This window comes from Ictidomys tridecemlineatus, unplaced genomic scaffold (genome assembly GCF_052094955.1).
Source record: "Ictidomys tridecemlineatus isolate mIctTri1 unplaced genomic scaffold, mIctTri1.hap1 Scaffold_225, whole genome shotgun sequence".
Lineage (NCBI taxonomy): Eukaryota > Metazoa > Chordata > Mammalia > Rodentia > Sciuridae > Ictidomys > Ictidomys tridecemlineatus.
In genome coordinates this window covers 25,715-48,461 of record NW_027521943.1, presented here as the reverse complement: position 1 = coordinate 48,461, position 22,747 = coordinate 25,715, and the positions used below count along the sequence as shown (strand labels likewise).

Sequence of the window (22,747 nt, the reverse complement as noted above, 5' to 3'; positions counted from 1 at the left end):
TCTGTGTCTGCCTCTTGAACACTTGAACCTCAGTTGTTTGGAGCACCTTTCATACAGGTGTGGAATGACACACTCTTATCCACCTCACCTTGGAAGAATGAAACTGATCCCAGTGATCGTTAACGGTGACCTTCCCAGGGCTTGCCTGAGCTACTTTCTTTGCAGTTATAAGCAGGCTGTTTTTGACCTGTACAGACAGAAATAATTGTGAGCTAAGAAAGTAGCCCAGACGCCTTGAGGCCATGAGACTCCCATCTTCCTCTCCAGCAACACTCCAGGTCCAGAGTCTACCCTCTGACTTTCTTTACATGCCTAACTCACTGCATCCAGTAGGACACATGCCTTGGGAGCCTTGTGGCATGCAAGGTGTAGAGGTGGCTAGAGACTACTGCAGTGAGGACTCACTGAGGCAGCACATGCATCCAGGCTGGCATGGGGGCTCCAGGGAGCAGCACTGAAGGGAGAGAATGGAGACAGGTACCTTAGTGATTGTGGGGCACGAGAGAGAAAAGAGGAGCCTGAGCTTTCTCACATAGACAATCAGGAGAAAGGGGACACAGACAGTGGGCCGACAGGAAGATGTTCCCTTCTTATAGATAAACGATGGCAAAGTTTCTTAAAATCTCGTAGTTTTTCATCAATTTACATAAAATGATTTAATTAGTGGAAAGGATGAGATGTGTTCCTCCAGACATCATGCTCTTACCACACCCCTTTCCTGGAGACAAAGGTGTGCAGCCCTGGCTCTTCATTAAGAAAGAACACATTGTTCGGGTGGCTGTAAATTCTGGGCTGGACTGTCTTTGCATACACCGCTGTTTTTTGTGAAGGAAAGAGCCAGGTACACATAGTTGTCTGTGAGAGGACTTTGCATTGGCCCCGTAGGCAGCAGTGAGCAACATGGGTGGGAAAGCCCCCGGGGGTGTGCTGCGTCTAGCAGTGTGGAAGGATACAAGGAAGGCTGGCAGCGAGGCCATCTGCCCTCACCTGATGCCACAGTCCCACAGAGACAAAAGAACATGGGCTCTGATGACAGGGTCTGTTAGGAATCCCCCCCTGTCACTTGCAATCTTGTAATATGGGGAAGAAAATCAGCCTTCAGCCCAATCAGAGTGGATACCCCATAGCATCGTGGCAAGTGCAGGGTGCAGTGGCACCTGGAGGAGCCTGTGGCAGGAGCGGGCACTGAGTCTCGGCTCAGCACACACCCACCTCACATCAGATACACGTGGGAAGGCAGAGGCATGTTACTCAGGCTCCGCGTGTGCCACACACCCAGGGCAGCACGGCCCTTCCTCCCTTGTGACTGGGAGTTCCTCCTTCCACTCCTTCCTGTCCTGAGTCATCAACTAAACACATGGCCTGGGACCCTTCCCACTAGCTCTGAGTATTTCAGTGTGGTGGCATCAGTGACTAAAGCCACTGGGACTTGGTAATGTTTTTGTCACTATGAGTGGTTAGGCAGTGCTCCTGAGATAGGCTAAGGTCTAGGTAATGTCTGTCTCATTGGGACTCATAGCGAAGTACCATTTTTTACAGTGTGACTAACTCAAATCCTATCAAAAAACTTAACTCTGAAAATGAAGAGAAAGCCATACCCTACTGTTGGTTTCTAAATTGGAAAGCGGTGCAGCAAACTGGTCATAATTCATAGTCACTCTTTCAGAGTTTTTCCTCAGGGTAAAAGAATGAATTAAACCCAATACTATATTAAAATAATTCATTATTTCACTCAGAGGAGCAATGGTTACATGTTGCAGAATGGTTTGTATGATTTGCATTGTGCATTTTCATTTCTGCCTCTTGATACAGGTATACAAGAGCTTGTTAGTTAGCAGGTATTCTGTGGTCAGGCTGAGTGGAACCAAATTGTTTTCTAATGTTATATCAAGAAGTCCTCCTCTTGTCATTTAACTCATGCAAAACCACCTACATTTATTTATATATTTCTTGGGAATGTTTAAGACAAGTGACCTCTGTCTCTTGGATCTACATGAGAAGTGTCCCTAGTGAGTGTTGCCTGTGTTGTCCCATGAAATCCCAGGCAGCCAGCTGGCAGGGCTTGCCATGCATGGCCAGGCTCTGTTCATGCATCAGGGACATAGGAGTTGTACAGCTCACAGACCCCAGGCCAGCTCTAGGCTCAGAGGGGCACCAAGTGAGCATTAAGGAGAGGGTTGCAGAGTGGGACATGTTGAAGGGCTTGTCATAGAGAAACATCCTGGCTGTGAGCCTCTGAGCTGAGGGGCCAGACAGCCATCTAGGAGGCCCAGCATCCTCACTTGGCTATTCTTGCTCTTTTCCATGCAGATTCTTCTCAAGCCTCATTTTATACCCAAAGCCTTTGAAGAAGAGATTTATATTTTTAAAACTATAGTGACAAGGATTAGATTAGAAAAGGATTTCTATAATGATATATCCACAGTGTGGAGCTGGGGATTTGAAGCCAGATTAGAACCCCTTCAGCAGAGCCCTGCTGAGAGGGCTGCCCGACCCTGAGCGAAACGCAGTGGCTGTCACAGTGCCAGGTGCTGCTGTGTGCACATGGTCCAGGTGAATTTATGTAGCCACATGAGAGAGAGGGTATTGCTAGCCCTGTCTTACAGAGAGCCTAGGCCATCTGCGCAAGGTCGCCTAGCTCCCTAGACCCTGAAGCAGAATGCTGCCTCACTACTTAGAAGGCAGAGGTGGGAAGGGGGTCTGGCTGGAGGAAAGCACGTTTGACTAGGAGACCTGACAGTCTGGAGCAGGCAGACCCTGGCAGGAGCCAGAACAGCAGCTGCCACTGTCTCCTGTTGGAGGGCCTTACTTGTCCCCACAACCCATTTAGGACTCTCGTGCTTCTTTTATTTACTTTCATACTGAAGTAAGTATTCCTGAGACTGTAGCCAAATTTGTCTTCTGGGGCATATACACAGCCTGCCCGTGGTGCTGACTGGGCCTTTCATTCAGCACTGCACTGGCGAAGTCCCCACTTGTGTCGAGAGAGGACGTGGCCACATGCTCGAAGAGGGACAGTAGAAGAGGGTGTATGTGTGCGTGTTTCCCAGTGCCTGAGTGAAAGGGCCATAGCAGCCTCTAGAACTTGACCAGACAGGTGGAGGGGCTTTGAAGTATCTAGCCCCTCACCGTGCACGTCTAGAATCTGCCTCCCGTGGTCATGCTTCCTGAGAGCTTACGGTGTGCCGTGCACTGTGGTAAACTACTCACTTTGGTTTAACTTGGGTTAAATTGATAATCATAACTTGAACTGTTATGGAGGCAGTATTATTGAGAAGGAAGAAGCCAAACAACAAAGTAGGATACCCAGAGACTTGCAGTTTATGAAGAAGAAAAAATCAAGTTTAACTCAGAGATTTAAAAGTCCAAGACAACAGCTGTGGTGGTACACCCCTGTAATCCCAGCGACTCAGAAGGCCGATGCAGAAGTATTACAAATTTGTGGACAGCCTGAGCAACTTAGCCAGATGCTGTCTCAAAATAAAAATAAATAAAAAGGGCTAGGGATGTAGCTCAGGGGAAAAGCCCTCTAAGTTCTAGCTTCTATACCTAAACAAACAAACAAATAAATAAATGTATGATAAACATTCTGGGCAACACAGCCCTATTGACAAAAGAAGAGTTGGGAGGTAATATTTTGGTTTGGATTCACATTGGATAACATTTTGGCCAAGACAGGATAATTCGTTTTTTGAAGTTAGAGGCTTAGGTTACTATGGTAGTGGGTTTAGATCCACAGGGACAATTGGGTTGTCTTTTGTTAACTCACCAGTGTTCCTGCCTATCACCTCATTCTGTCATGTTTCATAGGAAAGAAAGCTGGAATCCAATTTTTCAGATTTTTTCCTTGGGTGATTTCAGGATATATTGTTCTAACAGGAGGCCCTTTCATGGAGTTCAGAAGGCTCAGTACTTACTTCTCCCTGGGGCAGCTACAGTCTTGAGTTCTCTCTGCTGTCTTCCCTGCTGGGCGCTCTAATTTTTACTCTGACTATCTTCTAGACTAACATTTTCTTCCAGCAGTCCTATAGGCATCTACTCTTATAATTTCTTGTACTGAATCCCATTCTACAAAAAATTCCTAACTGGCAATGTTCTTGAATCCTGAGACTAAAGCATCTTCCATGTGAACATGATATGAATAATGACTGAGAAAGAGATACTGTGTGTGTGTGTGTGTATGTGTGTGTGTGTGTGTGTGTGTGTGTGTGTGTGTGTGTGTGTGTTGGAGAGTAAATCAAACCAGTAAAAGACGTAGAAAAGAAATGACCAGAAACTTAAGGGGAAAAAAGGAGCAGATCCTGTAAAGCAAGGCAAATGAGTCAAACTGTGAGGCCAGAGATAATTTTTTTCAAGTAAAGGGACAAAATAGAGAAAAGGAGAATGTACATTGAATGAAAGGTATAATATTTATCATGGTGAATGACAACTTACAGGGGTTCAGTAGTAGTGTAATGATATTCCTACACATTTAACTCCAGATGCAACTACAATGATGTTACCAGAACAGTGGCCTAACATCCCAGTGGTGGGCTGGTTAGATGATCCACATTCCTGGAATTTGGTTATGACAAAGAACCAGAGTTGTCAAAATCCCTGAGTTTATAGAGGGAACCCCCAAAACTTTCTCTGACATATAAAGCAAGTTTTTATGTGGTCTTGAGAAAAGGCATTTGACAAATTTACTAGTGGCATACCAGGCTTTTAGCAGGAGACAATATCTTGAATAACTGTGCAAGGCAACATCACCCACTTATAGGTGATTAAATTTATGTTAATCTGCATAATTCTGTAAGATCTCTTTTTTTTTTTAAAGAGGGAGAGAGATATAATTTTTTAGTATTTATTTTTTAGTTTTTGGCAGACACAACATCTTTGTATGTGGCGATGAGGATTGAACCCAGGCTGCACACATGCCAGGCAAGTGCACTACCACTTGAGCCACATCCCCACCCCAAGATCTATCTTTTGTGGCATAGTTACATAGTTAAATGGAGAGATGACATATTTCTAATTTTTCAAATTTGATCTCTGAAATATTATTTTGATTTTGTAATTATTAAATGGAGGGGCTAATATAGAAACTTTCACTTGGAAGTTCATACCTAACTGCCCTTACTCCATAGATCCAAGAGCTAAAGTGAGTTTGCTTCCCATTGTTGAATGTAGTGTTTGCATCCACAGACCTCTTAGCTAATCATAGGTGTGTTTACAAACCCCCTCAGTCTACTGCAAGAGTGACTCTTACTCCTTCTGCCTTATAACATAGAGCTATTACTTTCTCAGGACCACACACCCACTCTCAGGACCATACTGACACCATCCTGCCATGGGAACTATGGGAAGTTGTGTTAAGCTCCAAATTAGTCTAATCATCTGTGAAGAATCTATTTGCCATATTCTATACACAGCTACAAGAGATAATGACTTTCACTGGAATTCAAAGAATAAGACTTAAATGTCCTTATTGTGGTAGTGTGTTGGGGATATTCTTGAGGCTATCTGTCCTACCTTTAATTGAGGATCTCTTGTCGGTGAAGTGACTCAATTCTTGGAACTGAGTAAGTTGTGATTCTCTACTGTATTGATAAGTTAAGACTGCTCACAAAAAAAAGTTTCTTGCTTTTTTAAAAAATATGATAGTCCAAATATGTAGGAATATCATAATTAATTAACTGCTAGTAGTTATATCTGTGGGTAGAGCTATTTTGGTTAGTGCTATAGTCATGCTGCCTATTCTGATAATCACCTATAGGTGTCCCTGAAAATTGGGAAATCACTGAGCCCATTTTGAAGGAATGATCTCTAAGTATCATTACTGCCCTGAAATATATTAAGCTTTTCGAAGATGTTGGCTCTTTCCTTTCAAGTAAATTTCTCAATGTACTGCTGAAAAGAGTGTTCTCTGGGCATATCCAAGGGTGGGTAAGTGGGTAACTACAATAAGAAATATATATTAGTCTTGGACCCTAGTTTCTGAGACAGAGCTCCTAATACCCTCATAGATAGAGTCACTAGAAGAATCTTTTGTTCTAATAGTTGGTCTTGGCCCTTGTTCCTGGCACATAACTCCTCAAATCCTTGGCATCACCGAAGTGTTTTCTTTTTGTATGCTATTGAGATGACTAAGAGCCAAAGGCTCCTGGATAGCTATATGGGAGGCTAGTTGTCAGGGGAGGTAACCAGGTGATCAGAATTGGCAGTTTCTCTCTTACCTCTCTGTATCCTCCAGGGGAGGGCACAAGGCTGAAGGCTGAGTTCATCAACATCACTTGATGACTTAATCAATTATTTCACATAAGGAAGCCTCCATAGAAATGCCCAACTATTGAGTTGGGGGAGCCTCTGGATTGCTGAATATTCAAGGTGCCTTGAGGGTGTGCACTGAGAGAAGGCATGGGAGCTCTGCTCTTCTCCAATATCTTGCCCTTTGAGTCTTCCATCCAGCTGAACATCTATGTTATTTGTGAGACCCTTTATAATAAACAATTAAACAGAAGAAAAGTGTTTACCTGAGTTCTATAAGCCATAGGAGGGCATTGTGGGTAACCCTGACTTATAAGCATGTGTCACATCCTGGCCTGGTGACTGGCATCTGAAGTAGGGTGGTTTGTGGGACCAAGGCCCTCACTTGTAAGACTAATGCTAACTTCAACCACATTGAGGTAAATGGTACCCTGACAGTGCACACTGAGAATTGTTTGGTTTCTCAAATTTGCTGAAGTTTGAAAAACTGTGAGGATAGAAAGCCCCCAAATTTAGTGCCCAGAGATAAGGTCTTCTACAGGGAGTGAGAATTTAATTTTTAAGTGTATATTTTTTCTTCAGTCTACATGATAAACTCACTCCAGATTTCTATTTCCCCAAGTCTTTAAATCCCTTTATCTATAATATACCAAAGATGTTCTGAAATTCAACTTCATTCAATTTGTATACATACGTGCATAGAACAAATAATAAGACATACATGAAAATTATAACATAGAAATTTCAGGACAAAGTGTGCAAAAGGGAGAATGGGGAACTGGGATCAGAAAAGCTTTGGTTATAATTATGATTCTAACCAATTTCTGAAAATAATAGACATATCTGAAACAAAGGCAGTAACTTTGTTGGATCTTGATGGTGTGAACACAAATGTTTGTTTATTCTTTGACTTTTCTGTGTTTTCGAAATATTTCATATTAAAATATTTTACCATCTTAAACAATCAATGAATCTAACAGTTATAACTAAATATGCTCATAATACAGATCATATTACAAAATTTGCTGAAATTTGAAAAAGTCATTTTAAAAATAAATACCCTTGCAAAGATTGTTTTTTTAAAAAAAGGTGATTTGCCACTGAGTATAGCTCAGTGATACAGCATTTGAGTAAAATGATGAGACCCTGAGTTTGATTTCCACCAAAACAAACACACACACATACACACACACACACACACACACACACACACACACACACACACAGAAACACAAATTTCTAGGAAGACAAAAACAAAGGGAAATGAAAACAAATAAATAAATTTGTTTCTCAATTAATTATTTATGAATAGATCCTAATTATGTGGGTTTTTTTGATGACTAGTTAGGCCAGCCTGATAATTTTAATCAGCTCTTTCTGGAAACCTGCAGATTCCTGAGCTTCCTTCTTCCTAATGTATACTAAAAGTAGGGAGGGGAAGAAGCACAAGAATGGAAAAATTATAGTCTACCATTAAAGTTATCTCAATAATTAACACTGAGCACATATGTTTTGTTTAACACTTTTCACTTGCAAAGGGTTTCTCAAAGCGTGAGTTCTATGTCAGAAAGTCACCTCTACCTTGATCATCTTACAATGGCAGCTGTGATTAGTATTGTCCTTTTCAGTGGTTGCAATAGAGTGAAATGAGAGGAGCTACTGAAGTGAAAAATGCTACCTATCCTGATTCGGGTTCATATATTTTATGGGATTTTTTGTATCTTTAATTCAGAAAGAGTTTAAACCAAGAATCATCAAAGAGGAGAAAGGCCCAGCTCTTAATAATCACTTATATTATTAATAATAATAGAATAATAACTGATCAGGCAAATCAGCTAGATGGAGATACCTAGGTAGTAGAGTGAGGTTTGGACTCAGATGCGCTGAGTTCATACAGTATGACAGTAATTTGAAAAGGGGACATTTAGGAATGCCTGAGTAAATACATTCTCTCCACAAACTGAACCACTGGGCTCCACCCACTTTCCCCTACCAAGTTCCCTAAGGGAAGGAATGGACCAAGACAACCTGGGTGATGGTCCTAAAGCTTTGGAAGTTCAAAGGACTTTAACGAGGCCTGTTTTTATTTAACCCTCTCATTCACATGCAATGTAGAACTTCATCATTAGGTGCAGACGCCAAGGCCTAACAGGCTGGATACAGTTCCAAGGTCTCACAGGCAGGTGATAGAGCCTGGCCTCCAGTACCTCTCTTTGACACTTCATAGATTCTTCATTCTTTTTCTCTACATGTTCTCTTGATCTTAACCTTATAATTCCAGGGAGCAAGGGAGAAAATCTAAGGTAATCCCCTCTTGTAATTTTTTTTATCAATTTCATAATTCATTAGAAATGACCTCTAGTAATGGTTGTTTCATTACCATAAAACTAATGAAGTTTGTCTGCTTTGACTAAAGTAGCTGATTGTGGAAGATGTTAACCACACATGTATCCATACCAAAAGCTCTCATTTTGTATAGAAAAAGGTCAGATCAATACCAGTCTCTCTTAATATATAGCCAGATTTTTTTTCTTTTAGGAGTAAAGCACTAAGTAGAGTGGGGAAGGCTTTTTTATACAAAGTTATATGACATTTTCTGCTTTTGATATACTGATAAATTCATCATCTACTGCTTCCTAACATATCACCCCCAAAACTTAAAAGCATCAAACAACACACATTATCTCAAACTTTCTGACAGCCATTTGACTAGAAGTCTCTGACTCGGGATTGTAAGGAAGGTGTAGGGAACATGTGGAATGGGGCTGTGGTCATTGAGAGTCTAACAGATCCACTTCGGGGTTAGTTCACTCACATGGTGAGAAAGTTGATCTTGGCTGTTAGCACCCTCAACTCTTCTCTACACAGAACATTTATCTATAGAGCACCTTGCTCCCCTCAGAGCAAATGATACTGGAGAGCAAGGCAGAGCAAGGAAGAGCTTCTGAGATGGAAGCTGCAGTCTTTTTATAATGGAATCTAGAGTAATGTGTCATTCTACTGCCATATCCAGTGAATTATAAGTGAGTCATTAAATGTAACCCACATACAATGGAAGGGAAATTGGGTTGCATTTCTTGGATCAAGGAATATCCAAGAATTTGTGGACATGGCTTTACAACCTTGCTTTGACCAAATGCTCAACTTTTGTAAGAGAAAGCACATAAAGTGAATTTATTTCTTTTCAGAGGGTTCACATGCTGGTAAAACTGATAAAAACAGATAAAAGCTCTCTTGCTATTTCATTGATAGTTCCTTCTATTTTCTTTGCAGCCACCCCCTCCTCTGCAGGCCTTGGAAGGCTGGACTTTCCCAGCTGCTCAGCCTCAACTTTATGGACACTTTTACCTTACAACTTCATCCCAAACTGTGCTTTATATACCAGTCTCTACTCCATCACTCTCATATTTCTAACTTCATCCCTGATCTCTCCTTTCAATTTCCATTTTATATATCCAGCTGCTCCTTGACATCTCCACACAGATGGCATCAATTTAAAATGTACCATGGCTAACAGAGAACTCTCGGTTCCTTCCACTTCTTTCCTGGCCTTATCATTTTTAGTAAATCTACCCCCATGTTTAAACTCTTCTTATTACATATCTAATCCCTGAGCAAGTCTTGTCATCACTTCTTTATAAATATTTTGCCCGAATCTACCAAACTCTCTCCACCTCCATTGCCACCACTCTGGCCCAACCTAACTTTCTTTCTCACCTGGACTACTGTAATAGCCTAAAGAGAGCCTTTTTCCTGATTCTCTCCTTCCACTTCTCCCTTCCTCCCTCCTTTTCTTCTTTTTTCCTCCCTTTCTTTCTTCCTTTTTTCTTCCTAGTTCCTGTAACTATTTTTCATTACAGCAGTGGTGGTATTGTGAAAATGTTGTCAGTTCATTTTACTCTGCCATTTAAAATTCCATGTGGCTTTTTATTTCACTTAGAACAATAAATCTCAACACTTTGGGCAGATTTACAATCTTTTATCTGTCCCTTGTCTCTGCGAACTTTCCACCCACATTAATCTTCATCATTAGTATACACCGTGTGTGTGTGTGTGTGTGTGTGTAGGTGGGTGTTTGCATGTATACGTGTGTTATGTGCATGCTGTGTGTATTACTGTATTAGTGTGTGTGTCTGAGAATGTGTCTGTGTGAATTGCGTGTGTGTGTGTGTGTGTGTTTGTGCACAATGGTGTGTATCTGGTATGCTCTTGTCTACACAAGCCATTCTGATTGATAGGTAGTTTAGATAGAATAGAATAGAGAGCACCCTGGAGAATACTCAAGAGACCACAGACATCCTCTCTCTCAATATTTATATTTCTCTGGAGATTCATTAAGTTTAAGTGGTCTCTTGTCAATTGCATCTTACTCTAAACTTGGGTTGTTTAATTATATTTCTGCCTGTTTAGGGTCCATGTAAATAAGTAAATAGCAAATATCACAGAAAACTGGATCTTGCTATCATTCACTTAGCACAGTGCCAGAAATGTACAATGAACTCACAAAGAAAATGAATGAATACACCTATTTCACAGCTTGCATTTCATTATGACCTTTTGGTGTACTGTTTTAACCATAGTCGAAGTACCATGCAATTGTCATTCCTTAAAAAAGGATCTCTTTGCTTTTAGAAAATCTCTTGGAATTTGTGTAATTTTAAGCTGCAGGCATTATGCTGTCCCTTAGGGAAAGCTGCACCTCACTGTTAAATATACAGGGTACACTGAGCATTGCATCGTGTGAGGAAGTTTTGCCTCCTTTTTCTTGGAGTGTCCAAGTTCTTCATGTGGTAGGTATAATGATTAGTATGAACCGGAGGATATGGGTTTGTATACATCTGGGATCTTTATAAATTACAAAGCCAAAGACATCAGCTTAGTCCTTTGGAGAAAAAGGAAAATAGATTAGAAGCTCAAACATATAGTTTGAAAACAAGAATTTAAAATTCTTGGTATCCCCTTTAAGGTCATGATCAAAAAAGAAGATAGCTTTTTGACAACCGCCCCATCAGACACAGTTATGTTTAGGTCTAAAACAAATTTACCTAAGAAACGAATTGTATTTTAAGAAAAAATCTGTTTCTTTTTCTTCTTTTTTTTTCAGTTGTAGTTGGATGCAATAACTTTATTTTACTTACTTATTTATATGTGATGCTGAGGATCGAACCCAGCAACCTGCACATGCTAGGCAAGTGCTCTGCCACAGAACCACAACCCCAGTCCCTCTGTTGCTTTTCTTAAAGTATCCTAAAGAAGCATAGGTTTTTAATAAATTTGTAAGTGAATAAACAATGAGTTTTTCTTACCCATGTGAGTGCCACAAATCACCAACTAATAGCTTACCTTTTTCTTCCTTGTGCTAGTGTGAGTTCAGTTATTCTACAGTATTTAAGTTTAGAAACAGATAATGCTCTATGGAAATGCCAAGAATGCTACTTCTGATGATTTCCTTTAGGAAGATTTATTTAAAAGCCTATATATTTCTACATTATACATTTCTGCAATCAACAAAAAGAAAAAAAAACAACTTGAAGTTCTAGTGATCACTGGGAAAGAAAATTTTTTGTTCAGGATTTCTTTCAAACTTTGTTTCAACAGGGGTTAAGATAGATAGAACTTCACATTCTGCCTATCTTCAAACCTGTGTGTGGTGTGTGTATATGAGCACATCCATGTGGACACTCTTTTCTCAAAATTTCTCTCATAAGTTTGATTTGAGAGGGTTTAGTCAGATCTGGCATCACCATGACAAAAATGCCTCATAAAAACAATGTAGAGGAGGATATGTTTATTTGGGGCTCATATTTTCAGAAGTTCAGTCCATGGTCAGCCAGTTCCATAGCTCTGAGCCCAAGATGAGGCAGGACATTATGGCAGAAGGCTGTGGCAGAGGACAACAGCTCAGGACATAGCAATGAAGAAACAGAGTGCTTTGCTTGCCAGGGACAAAGTGTAAACTGCCAAGTCACAGCCCTGAGACCTGTCTTCTCTAGTCACACCCTACCTACCTACCAGTTAATCCATATCAGTGGATTAATGCCCTCATCAGGTCACAACTCTCATCATCTAAACATTTCACCTCTGAACATCCTTGAGTCGTCTCCCACATGAGATTTTGGGGGACAACACATAACCACACCATAACAGAGATACAATAAAGATAATTAATTGCAAAACATCTACATAAATTTTATGACAATTTATGATTGCAAACACAAATAGAATAGAAGAAATTACCCAAGAATTTGTGTTTTTATTGTATTGCTTTACCTGTAAATGCACTGGGTGTTTAAGTTAGCTTGTTTGGTTTTCTCTTATATTAAGAAAAAGCATTTGTTAGGGCTGAGATTTTAGGATACATTTTGGGCATTGAATATATTTTCCTCTTATTTATGAGAAGACACGGAGAAATGTGACAAATTGAACACAAATGCTAGTGATTCTAAAGCTCATTTTAGTTTAAATTTTTACTACAGTCAGGAAAAATTATAAAAATATTTTATTAGAATTGGGAATACTCCACAGAAACTGAAGATATCCTCACTTTTAAAATTGTGGTCTTATTCTTACTCTTCTAATTTAGTTCATTATTATCATTTTAGCATTGAGGATACATTTAAATTGAAATACTTATAATTTGTGGATGTATATGATAGGGAGAATGTCCTGAATTAATTTTGGTTAACCCTTCAAAACTCACAAGTTTATATCTAATAGAAAATAATTGCATTAAAATATAATTATATTCTCATAGTCTTTACCAATAAAGTGAATTCTAGGTAAACTAGTTAAAAAAACTTACACGATGTTGAATTCTTCTGGTCTTCCAAACTTCATGTCTCCCAAATGATATCTGGTTCTCAGTTCTTCCAGTCACTCATGGCTTTCTCACTCTCATTAGTTAGCTCTTGCGCATTTGGATAAATAAGCACATTTCATTTTAGATAGTGGAACAGTCTGTTATATAAAAACATGCCCCTTATTCATAGTGTGGTGCGATTTTTAAATTAATTTACAAGCTATGTAGTCCTAGCTTGGGAGAGAATAAAAACACCCAGAAAAAGAGTTTTTAATCCTCCCATAAGGCAATTTGGAGAAGTTGTATTATTTTATAATAATTCTTAAAAATTAGAACTTATCATATAAAATTAAATAAAATATAAAACTTTTGTAATTTATTATCAGGATTTGACAATAATGAGCTGTATGTAATACATTTGTGTTTTACAGTTTAATTTTTCATGTAAAAGAAGTTTTGTATATAAAATTAATTCAGTGAATAACACATTTAGTATTCAAGTCGTAGAAAGGGGAAGACTGAAGTGGAAGGTAAAGAGATATTATTAATAGAGCAGAGTTATTTTGGAGCATAAAACAAGCAAATGAAACCCAAAGAAGAAGTTTTATGGAAAGTAGTTATATCCCAAGTACTATTTTAAAAGATACATTAAATTTTCTACAGTTCCATATAAAGCAAATGTTGGTATTTACACCTTTATTGAAGCTTTTTATTTTGGGGAGTACAAATAAAAACTATGACAGACAGAAAAAAAATTGGAATTCTTTATGAGGATGAAAAAATCCAGGAATCTTTGTAAGTGTACCATATTAATTTGAAATACTGAATTGTGAAGTTATTTTTCCAATTTGAATCTCTCTGCACCTTATTTTGCACGTGGTATTAAATGCCAATAGACATTTTACTGTCACTTTCTGAAATGTTTGTCTGCAAAAATTTAGACAGATACAAAAGATAATGAAGGGTAAGAATTATGATTACTGACATTAATTCCAAAGCATTTCTGTTCCATTATCATTAGCCTCTAGGAGTTGAACTGTGAGTCAATTAGATATACAAGCTTAAACTATAGCCCTGACCTTCAACTTTGAAAGGTTTTGCAGGCTTTGTTTAGATAGGGGAGTGAGACAGGGTGGATACTCTAACACACAATTCTGTCTGTTGCTGTAAAAAAGAAACAAACTAAATGTGTATGCTGTACCAAGATGGAGGTGTTGGAAAAATCTTTGTCAATTAGACCAGCAATATATTTCATAGTTGTTTTCCATTTTATTTTAACTTACCAATAGTTAACCATGAAATTATTAGCACATTTTTCAAGTTAAGAAAGAAATTATGGACCAAATGGGAAGACAAACTGATTGTCTTTTGTAATGACTTTGCAACCACTAGATTATAACTATAACCAGCCTCCCTCTGGGTCTCCCAACATTTCCTTTAATTTCTGTTCTAGTCTCCAAGAAGCAATAACATCAACATTTTTATACAATAGAATTCTATCACCTAAATACAGGATTTCATTTAAAATGTTTTATTATCTAAATTAGGAAAATCCAGAGTCATTATTTTTCAGTGTTAAAGTTTTCTCAAAAGTAAATGTGGAATACAATTACCTAATGGAATGGTACATGTAAAGTGATTATTACAGTGTCTGGCATATATTTAAGACCCAATGAAGTTAGCAGGAATTATTATTGTTTTTATCTTTTCATGGTTATTTTAATCATCATTATTTTGTGCTCACTGTGAATGTATTGAAGAAACTGCATACTGAAAAGGATGCATTAGGATTTTAATTCTATGGTTTGCACATTGATTTCTTATCAGGTTAACTGAGGATGACACTATTATAAATTTAGATTCAGTCCTATGTAAAATTGTGATGTACATAATATTTTTACTTTTAAAAGGTTATTTTAAAAAAATTCTTAATACCTTTTTGATTGTAGATGGACACAATATCTTTATTTTTCTATATTTATTCTTATGTGGTGCTAAGGATCAAATGCAGGACCTCACGAATATGAGGCAAGCACTCTACCACTGAGCTACAACCCCATCCCTGTTTATATCTTCTTATATAAAGTCTATAACGTCTTCTGTCTCTCCAAGCAGGTATCTCTGATTGGGAAATTAAACAGGTTCATTTACTCAATTCATGGTCCATTCAACATCAATTCTTTGTATTTCTTTTTATCATTTCTTAGCCCTAGTTTCTTATTCTGCTGTGTTAGGGTCCTGTTCTCTGTTGTACAGGGAGTCTCAGAGATATCTGAGCAATCTAATAGTGAATGATTATTAAAAATTGATAATAGGTTAATCTACCTTTTGGTGTTGCCACTCACAGTTCTAAGAAGGCAATTAAAAAGATTTAAGCCATATTTTAAAATGTTTAACTGTCAATTAGAATCTCCTCCTTTGTATCCCTTGTCAAGAGGTTTATCATTGTCATTCAGGGTTGCTCCAAATCTCTCTCTAGATCTTTAGCACATTCATTCAATATCCTCCTTCAACCATTCCCATGTTTTGGAATTGACATAAACCCCTAAAGCCTACTTTGTGGTGAGTGCTCCTGATAAGAAAGAAACTTACCTTTCTTCTCAGATGTACTACTTTGTTGACTCATTCTTTCAGATATTTCAATAGAGCTTGTGATGTTAGGATTCACAGATGCATTGTTACTCCTGCAAAACTATTTTAACAGCTTTCTTCACTTTCTCTCACATTGCAGTAGGAATGGTGGAGTTCATACTTGGTAAAGGTTAGTTTTTGTTTTCATTTATTAAAAACATGTTCAACTCTTACATGTAAAGCTTTGCCTCTCTTATCTTTTTTTGTTTTGTTTTTCCTTTCTTATTTTTCCTCCAAGATTTATGTGGTGGCTCCTCACCCCCATAATAATAGAACTATTGCCACCAGAAAGAGGATTTGAATAGCATGATGGAAAAAGTTGAGAAAACACTTTGAAGAACACTGTCCTCCTATAACATCTGTTGAAGAGATGTCTTCAGGAGACTGAGGCAGAAGACTGCCTGTCACTATGGCTGAAAGAACACTGCCTTGTAAAAATGTGAGTAGCAGGATGAAGCAGAGAGGACTTTGAGCTATTTTTCTATGTAATCCCTTGAGGAGTTTTGGTCTGGTTTCTTTTTTCTTTTTTTGGTGCCAGGAATTAAACTCAGGGGCACTCGACCACTGAGGCACATCCCCAGCTATATTTTGTATTTTATTTAGAGACAAGGTTTCACTGAGTTGCTTAGCACCTCGCTCTTGCTGATGCTGGCTTTGAACTCTCAATCCATCTGCCTTGGCCTCCTGAGCCTCTGGGATTACAGACTTGTGCCACAGTGCCTGACCTGGTCTGGTTTCTTAATCTCTGTTTCTCTAGCATCGGTACAACATCTAGCTCTTCCCAAGTATTCAATGAATGGAGTTTCATGTAGAATACACAGTGGGTACCTAATGGACTTCCACAGAGAAACCATAGTTAAAAATGGTGAGGAACAAGAGGCGCCTGCCAAAGAAATAATTAGTGTTGAGTAGAAAAGAGGGTAAAGGCCACATGACAAACCAACCATTAGCAGCCATGGATCCCACAGTATTTCAAACAGAAAACCTTTGACAACAAAATAAGTTTTATAATTGTCTTAGGCTAACTTGTTCAAAAATTAACTCTTTGGAGAAACTTTTACTGTCTCAAACACAATTAGATGAGGTAAAGTCAGTTTAAACCCTCATTTTAAAAATAACTGGTGTGCCTACACAATTATGTTGAAAATTCTGATGATATTTACACAGTGCAATAAACAATGTTGTACTTGTGTGTTAATAAAACAAATACCCTAATAACATCCTATTCAAGAGAACATGCTTTATTTTTTTTTTAAGAAGATTCTGCGGATCATCTATCTGACATCAAGAACCCTTTATATTCTTTTGAGAAATGTTACTGGCATTGATTAATATCACTCCTGGAGGCTATTTCCAAGCCAATGTTGTAACTAAATTGAAGGAGCAGGCAGGTGTGTTGGACCTTTTTAATGCAGGATTGACACCTCAATAAATCAAAGGCCGTAAAGGAAAATAATTAACAAGAAAATACAGAAACTATTTACTCAAAAAATCATACACAGCACTAGCTAAATCAGTTCCTATTAAATGATTTACTTTGTCTTTTTCCTCCTTTTACTAATAAACACTTAACATTTTCTTGCTCTTTTTCTCCTCAGGATATTAAAAAGAAACCATCAGTATGTGCATATTATTAAAATGAATGTAAGCCTATGAATATATATTATTCATACATATACATAAGCTTATATTCATTTTTTAGATATATATATATATATATATATATATTCACATTAAATATTCACACATATAGCTAGACAAATCTCTGTTTTCGTATATAGGAAAAAAAAATCCTTTGAAAACTTAATGGAATTCTGATCAAAACTACTATCTCATAGCTTATATTTTTTTTCTTTACTTATTTTCTTTCATTATTTTTTGGTAGCAGGAATTGAACCTAGGGGTGCTTAACTACTGAGCAGTCCCAGGCCCTTTTTATTTTTCATTTTGAGACAGGGTCTTGCTAAGTTGCTTAGGGCCTCGATAAATTACCTGAGGCTGGCCTTGAACTTGAGATCCCCATGCCTCAGCAACTGGGATAACAGGCATGTGCCACCATGCCCATCTCAGAGTTTGTTTTTCCCAATCCAAGTGGTAGTAATGAAGAAGTTTATAAGATTCAGGAACTGGCCTTACTTAAATGACCCTAATTTTTCTGTTAAAATTTCTTCCTAAATCCCCACTGTTGATGTAAGGCTGCTGTGTCCACCAGTTCAGACTAAATTTAAGTGTTGAGTTCTAGTCCATACATGTCACAGGCTTCCCCCAGGTATGAGTGCAGTGCATGTTATATTTTGTAAAGAAATGATGTCTAAGGAAAAAGGGCAACTGTCAACCACATTGTCCTGTTCAAGCATGCACATGTTTTATTTAAGTATGCTCCAAAGGTCTATTTTTTCCAGCACAATGCAGGTATTATGCTATTCTTTGAAATAAGATATATGAACTTCAAACAAAATCGTCAAAACAATGACCTTATTTATTCCATATGGTACACAGAAATAATTACATTTCACTTACAATACAGATGCACTTAACACAGCCATCGATAGTCACTCACCACCAACACAGTATATTTTTTAAATCACCTAAAACATCAAAAAGTTTTTTTCTTTTCCAAACATATAAATAAATTAATATTTTGGTTAAGTGATAAATGAAAAGAGGAGGAAGAATTGTCAACTAAAATAACCTAACTTCATTTTCCTTGATATAACACCAAGAACTTGAAAATAGAACTTCTTGTTGAGAATCAAAAGACATTAAGTATTCCTGATTGTAATTCCTTAGTCTAGTTTTAAAAAAATGTTCTCAATAAATGCCATCAAAGAAGTTTCACTATATATTTTCTCTAGAAGCATGAAGTGACAAGAAGCAGGTGTTAATATAATTGTTAATATTCACACTGCTGGAAGATTCGTAGCTTTTTAAAAGACATACTAGGAATAAAGCCAATTCTTCCCAAGAGACAGTAGTTTATCTTACTTTCACTCAGCAAATGTTTATTAAAAGCTACTATGTGCACAGCATGGTTCTAGAAGCTATTCTAGAAATGGGAAGCAAGAATTTCTGACTTTACCCCAAAAATGATTGGATTAATTAATTTTTATAAGTTATGATAAGCATTTGAAGATCTCTATAATAGAGGGATAATTATTAACTCTTTCCATGTATAGAAACTAAGCTTTATTCCTTACAGTGGTGGCTCAGAATGAACAAAACTTTATTTGACATAAAACTTTTTTACACTGTCTCGTGCATTCATGTCTACTGATTTATTTTAAGGATGTAAAGGTACAAAGACTTTTCACTTAAATGTACACAGAAATCAATCTTGCATCATCAGGCTCCTGTCCTCCCAATTTCGTGGAGAACGCTGCACCTGGCCAAACACAGGACCTTTCTGAGATAAATTGGTGCCCCCTACATGAATGGCATTGGCCGAATGTTTTCATCAAATACTGTGACATGAAGCACTCCCATTTATCTCTGCATTCCAATTCACATTATATATTCTCAACATGTATTCAAGATCTAAAGCAAAATAAATAATACATCAAATAAGATTCTGAGATCGTCGATCCTGTGATATTAGTCCCAGTCGTCTCTTCAGGAAACACATCCTAATATATCTAGTATCTGGGCTTTTCCATAAACAGCAAAGACATTAGTGACAATTCATAGAAGTCAACTCCTTCTCTCTAGCTTTTGACAAGGGGATTGATGACAATCTAATTAGGAGATAATTTATTGGGGAATACAAAAGTAGGAAAGTCACTTGAACTACACTAAACACTGATGATAAACACTGTTTATCTGATTATAATGAACCCAATACAAAGGTACCCTAGAAATACAGAATGCACTGGGTCACAGCAATACAGTGGACCAAAGAATACTACTGAAAAACATGGATGGCACAGTAGTTTGGGATTAAAAATTTACCTAAACCTTGCAACACCATAACTTTTTCTATGGATATGGCTCTTACTGTACCTATAATCTGGAAAGTACAACCACCAAAAAATCCAGATTCCTGATACAACATGTGTGCAGTGAATTATTGCAGTTGTAACAGTCACTAGGTGCAAGGTTAAACAATAATACTGAACTATCTCAACACTTCAGATTTACTAGTGAGCATCCCCATGAGAAATGCTGCAGTTCTAAAAGGAGTTTATTTGCACAGCCCACCATGGACAATCAGCTTGTTGTAAGTGTACAGAAATTCCCCTTTCTACAATTATGGTTTATCATGCCTATTCTGAAGACAACATAAGAAAACCGAGATCACTGCTCCAAAGAATCCTAGCATGCATTATGATGGTTTCCTTCAGTCAATACAAATGTGTTGTATGAGTCTTTTTCCCATATGTAATAATCTTCGTCATAGCCAATGTTCATGGTTTTAACAGGAAAAATTTTTATCAAAACTTTTTTCATATTTTTTTTGTTTTTCATTCAACTGGAAAATTTTTATTCAAAGATTTATTTTATTTGTTTTGTGCTCATTCACAAAGTCAAAGGGCCACAGAATATTCCTCTGTATAACAGGTCAAACTCTGTCTAGAAATGTCATTGGTGGTTTTATTCACATCCTCGAGTTTAGAAGATTTATTTTTGTTTCACTATCAGCCTTCTTGTTTTGCTGTCTTAGTCTGCAAAATATTTTTTTTTCTTTCATCTACTTTGAGATTCTTTCCACAGCCAGGGCTCAAATTCTCTTAAACCTAATCCAATTGTCTTACAATGCAGACACCCTGACAATATTTCCTCCTGAGTACTCAGGAGATTCTGGCCTGTCATCATCTTCTGGTGTGGTTACTAGAGATGTTGGGATGCTTATTATTGCTGTAGTCACATAAGGTTGTTCACAGTTTAGTTTAACACACTCTTCCATTTTGGCATTTAAGTTGGATTGGCTGATGAGAAAAAAAATAGATTTAAGAAAAGAAGATATTTATTTAATTTTTCTCATAAAGCTGAAAAATGTACATTTTAATGCATGTAAGTAAAATTTTAAATATTCAGGAAAATTATCACATAAAAATGAAACATTAAAACTTAATATGAAATATCAAAACTTAATGTATAGTATCTTGAACATTAACAAGTTCATTAACGTTAAAGACAATTCTTAAAGCCAGCTCAACTGTTTCTCAAACAAACTGCATTATAAATGTAAGAAAGAAAAAGGACCAGGTAAGATCTGGACAACCTGAACTGAGCAAAGTAAAATAACTTTAAGATAGAAACTCAGAGTTTGATATTTCATGTGATTTCTCAATTCCTTTGTCCACAAACTCCTTTCATCATTATGTCTTTTCGAAGTACATAATGCAAATAAACCCTCAATTTAGTGATGATCATATCTTAAGAAGCCAAAAAAGTTAGCTGTTCCCATTTAGTAATTGAAGGTTTTCTCAAAATATATTTTTAACCAGTATGTTATACTCTTTGGGAGAAGGAGGAGAAGGATCAAGAAGAGTATAAACAGGAATTGAAACTATTTTCATGGAAAATGACTAAAATGTTTATGTCATAATATTTTCTTCTTAAAACTGTCACCATTTTCTACTTTGTTTTATGATAGATGTAAAATATCTTAAAGATAAAAATTCTTCATTGTCCTAAATTTTAAAATTGTGGTCCAATTTTTATAAATCAACGTAGTCTGAATTCAAAATCTCATCTTGGTTTTCAACATAGCTTCTTAAATGCCAACAAAGAAGCAAGACTGAACTTATAGAGGGTCACTTTCTTAAATGCCAACAAAGAAGCAAGACTGAACTTATAGAGGGTCACTCTAATAATATATGCTCTTCAAATAAAAGAATGAAGTAAAAAAACATTTTGGCAGAAGTTGATCTTTTTAATGTATAATTTAAATATATTACTTTTTATTAGACATTTATGGTTAAAAAAAGTAAATAATGAAAAGTAAAGGGAAAATGTCAGTGTAAAAGTTTCACATAAATTTTCCATAAATTAACTGGTAAACAATTTTAGAATTTAACTTATCTTTTTGATATCAGATTGATTTTTGTATTTTATGTGGCCAAAAAACATATTTTGGATCAAAAGTATAGGTTAAGAAAAGATTTGTGTAGGCATAGTTTTAATTTTCACTGTTCCATTGAATATGTTAGTATATTTTAGGTACTATTGAATAACTTTCAATCATATCGATGTCGGTTTCACTTGTCTTTTTTAGTAGTTTTGACTGTCATTTCAGGCTCTTTGAGTTGACATATGGGGCTCCTGGGTATAGAGGTCCTTGCTCAAACAAAAAATTGTAGAGTTGAAGCAATAAAAACATTGTTAGTCATCTTTTCTTCTTCCTGTTGTTAATACTAACATAATTACTATTTTTGACCCCAAGGGATATGCCAGTGGACTCCTTCTACCTGCTGCACAGTTTTGTTCCTTTCTCAGCCCTAGGAGCTAGGACTTCCCTGCTCATAGGTGGCAATGTGACAGCAGGGACAGAGCCTGTGAACCAGTAGATTCATCCAGGTACCTGTTAGATAGAGGAGTTCTGTCCACACACCGGATTGGAATCATGCTGAGTTCCTGCAGGCTGCCTCCATGACTCCCAGATACGTCGGCATTTCGGATGCAGAAAGTTTTTTGTGTCAATGTGAACAGCAAGTGCTGGTGACTCCTTGTTGTGAAGAGAGAGATGGGCTGTGACTTGAAGGACAGTTAATGGTGGCAACTTCCATGCAGCTTTCTTCAAAGACTTGTTTATCCACGAATTCATGATACTATTTCAGAGTTGAAAGAAAATGTGAAGAAAGCAGAGAAGCACATTTGAAATTAAAATAAACAAAATGTATAGCTTTCTTTTACTAACACCATTTTCCAACAGATTAGAATATTAGAACCACTTTTCTTTGATACTTGTGTGGAAATAAAATCTCTCTAGTTAGACTGAGGGATTGACATGTGCCAGTGGATCCAGTGTTCATTGACAAATTAACTTTATCTTAGAATATAATTTATGAATTTAAGCATAAAATCAGGAAGTCAGAAGTTAGAAGGGAAAAACCCTTGAAATGAATATAGATA

At 37.1% G+C, this 22,747-nt stretch overlaps 1 long non-coding RNA gene across 2 annotated transcripts in view; it reads left to right on the top strand.

The window, feature by feature from the left end:
- The window catches only part of LOC144373084 (uncharacterized), a 28,185-nt gene extending 5,652 nt beyond the window's left edge, over window positions 1-22,533 (top strand). The window contains exons 3-5 of one of the 2 annotated variants that reach the window (XR_013432875.1): window positions 15,777-15,806; window positions 15,915-16,115; window positions 22,059-22,533. This is a non-coding gene — a long non-coding RNA (uncharacterized LOC144373084). The remainder of the gene's footprint in view (window positions 1-15,776; window positions 15,807-15,914; window positions 16,116-22,058) is intronic. The other variant, XR_013432874.1, reaches the window with a different exon arrangement.
- Window positions 22,534-22,747: the final 214 nt, after the last annotated feature.